The following is a 3,719-nucleotide window of genomic DNA, read 5'->3' as shown; positions in this document are numbered from 1 at the left end:
TCTTTGATGTTTATACATCAGTTTCCTCTCCCCTCTCCTCTCTCTCTCTCTCCCCTCTCTCTCTCTCTCTCCCCTCCTCTCTCTCTCACTCTCCCTTTCTCTGTACATACAGGGTGGGGGAAGCAAAACTTGCATTAAAAGTTACACCAATATTTCACAGCAACCACTACACCAAATGATATGAGACCTAATCCAGAACAAAGAATAGGTTTTCCGCTAATCTGCAGGAATATTGGAGAATGTGAATGTACAGTAAGACACATGCCAACGAGTGTGTGATTTGGTCCATGCACAAGTCGATCAGAAGAGGATCTCAACCATAGTCGGAGTATCCTTACACACAGTTTACAATGTCAAGAAGAGAATGGACATGGGCAACGGCATTCAGAGGAAGTCTGGCACTGGTGGAGGCCAACTAGAAGGGGAATCAAGACTTCATCAACACTCAAATCCAAGATTTCAACAGACCCAACCACATCCATGTGGAAGCTGGATTCTGAACTTGAAGTGGATCCCAAAACCATCAGAACAGCTGTGAATGATGACTTAGACCTCGAGTCCTTTGCCAGAACGTTGAGACTCTTGCTGACAGAACCTATGAAGGTCAGAAGACTGGAGAGGTGCATAACGATTCTCACATGCCTCAAGAAGAATGGGTCCACTGTGAAAATTTTCTGACAAAAAGATCTTCACACTGGATGCCGTTGTGGACTGCATAAACGACCAGTACATTGCGGTGTCAACAGCTGACATCAGGAGCACCATCAGAAAAAAAACCATCCATCCCAGGTCAGAGCCTTCGGTGTTGAGGCCTTGGATAGAAGAAAGATGCTCATCTACTTCTACAAGCCCAGACAAAAGGTGGGAGCTGATGTCTACTACAAGACACTGAGGTATCATGTCTTGCCATGGCTCAAGCCCAACTATGTGTGGACCCAGGATGGTGCTTCCAGTCATACTGTCAAGAAATTTCAGAATTTCTGCAAATCCAGTTTTGCCTCTTTCTGGCCTGCAGACGCCTGACCCTCTTCCAGCCTAGATCTCAACCCTCTGGGCTATGCCATGTGGGGTATATATATATATATATATATATATATAAACATCCCACACACACACACAACTATAGTTTTATGTTTATCTGGTGTTTCTCTGCTTGTTATTAAGGAGCACACTTGATACCTTATATTTGCAGTCTTTGTATTACTGGTATTGATAGGAGCAGTGGTGGTGGTGGTGGTGGTGGTGGTGGTGGTGGTGGTGGTAATGATGTGAACTGAAACCTAAAACTCACTCCACCCTCATCTCTTCCCCATAACAACAACCTGAAGACAACAACTAAAACCACCACCACCACCATCCCTACACCTACCCCTACCACACGCCACCACCACCACCACCACCACCACCACCACCATATTAAATAAGTGATGTGTATATAAAACAGTTAATTGAATTCCCTCCCCCTCACCAGCATCCCCCCCACATCTCTCTCTTGTGTCCACTGTGTATTAAGGCTGTGTACTGTTATAGATAGACACACAGACAGACAGAACAGGGTTGAGTCGTGGGGGCTGGGGGGGGAGTTGGGGGTGGGGGCTGGGGGGGGAGTTGGGGGTGAGGGGTGAGGTTTGATATTGGCAGGAAAGGAGGATGGTTTGGGGTTTTTTTTTTATGTAAACACCAGGGATATACAACTGCGTGTATGTATATATACACCCAGAGGGATCACTGTTATATAGCCAGGGGTGGTGAGGGTGGGGTATAATGGTAGTAAAGTGGCTGTGGGAGTGATGATGATGATGATGAAGAGAAGAATGGTTCATGATGATGATGATGATGATGATGACAGTAATGGTAGGGGTGGGGTGATGACGATGGCACAATTAAATGCGAGAAATAAATTAAGAGATAAAATTATATGGAAGTCGGTTTCTTATATAGATATGTTTTTATAGACATACATACGCATGTGTGTATGTTATGTGTGTGTCTATGCAAGTGTGTGTGTGTGCACAATACGCATACACACACATATGTATACATGTATGTATACAACCACATCTATGCAATATTCCCTGTCCATATAACTTCATCTCCAAATTTATTTCTCTCTCATTTAATTGCATCATCATCATCATCATAAACTACCACCCCCATCTACATAATATTCCACTACCTTCAACATAAATGTATACATATACATACATACACACACATATATATATTTATATATATATATATATATATATGTATATATATATATATATATATATATATATATATATATATATATATATATATATATATATATATACACATATACTGCATGAATGTATGTATGCATGTATGTGTGTATATATATATATATATATATATATATATATGTATGTATGTATGTATATGAAATGTATGTATGAGAATATTACTCATTTTTCAGGGTATTTCCCTGTCATACACACTTACCCATTATGTAAAACACACACACACACACACACACACACATACACATACACATGCATACACACACACACACACACACACACATACACACACACACACACATGGACCCACAGCTACACATCAGAGAAATATGTTTATTGGTTAATAATAATTATGAACGAATGATAATAATAAAAGCTATAATAATAATAACAATAATAACAACAACAATAATAATAATAATAATAATAATAATAATAATAATAATAATAATAATTTTGATGGGTGTTAGTGGCAATAACAACAATGTAACATCAACAACAATAACAACAAGAATATTGATGTAACAATATAGAAAAAAATTAATTATCTCAATTGTGTTATTCTTAATTTCAGTGGTTGTAGGGTGTGGAGGTGGGCATGGGTGAAGTGGTGTTGCAGCAGGGTAGGGCAGTGGGGATGCAACGGTGTGGTGGTGGTGGTGGTGGTTGTGTTATACAGAAACTTCACCGACACCACTGCATCACCACTGCTACCACCACCACCACCACCACCTACTACGACAACAAACTGACTACAGAGCTGCCATGTGGTCTCTTAGCAAGCAAGAAAGAGCAGTCAGTTCTGCCTCCAATTACACTTTACCTTCTTAAAAGCAAAGGACTGATTGGACAATGTAGTCATAAATATATATATATAAAGATGGGATGGCCATGGATGGAACATCTTCAGTTCTCTTGGTTTACTTGATCAAAGCTAGCTTGGGACTAAACAACAACAACCAAGTTCACCACTTAACTCTACTACAACCAACACCACTTCATGGTACAACTACAACCACCCCTGCATCACTGACACAACACTACACTACTACCACCCCCTCCACCACCACGATCCCTCAGAACAATCATTGTCGGAGAAGAAGACCTTTTAGCTTGTTGGCACTGACTTCCTTAATGTGGTTAGCACAACTCCAAGAAATAAGGGGACATATGCTGGTCCTCAAAAGGAGATATATTTCTGGGGTTTATGGAAAGTCGACAGGAGACAATCCCAGTTTAAGGTGATTGGTAACTGACCAGTCATGTTGTGGTGGTCAGCAGATTGCCATCTGACTTTATTACATTAATAATTGACCAGAGCCTTACACCTTCAGGGTCACTTGATCAGAGTTCATTGAGGTCATGTAAAAGGTATAATGCTCCAGCTGGAATTGGTGGAAGTGTGTAATATAATTGTCAGACAGTTTTAAATGTTTATTTAGTAATCTGTTGTGTTGT

Source organism: Octopus bimaculoides, chromosome 14 (assembly GCF_046866305.1).
Source record: "Octopus bimaculoides isolate indiv1 chromosome 14, ASM4686630v1, whole genome shotgun sequence".
Lineage (NCBI taxonomy): Eukaryota > Metazoa > Mollusca > Cephalopoda > Octopoda > Octopodidae > Octopus > Octopus bimaculoides.
The sequence above is the reverse complement of the archived record's forward strand: the minus strand, read 5'-3'. Positions refer to the sequence as shown.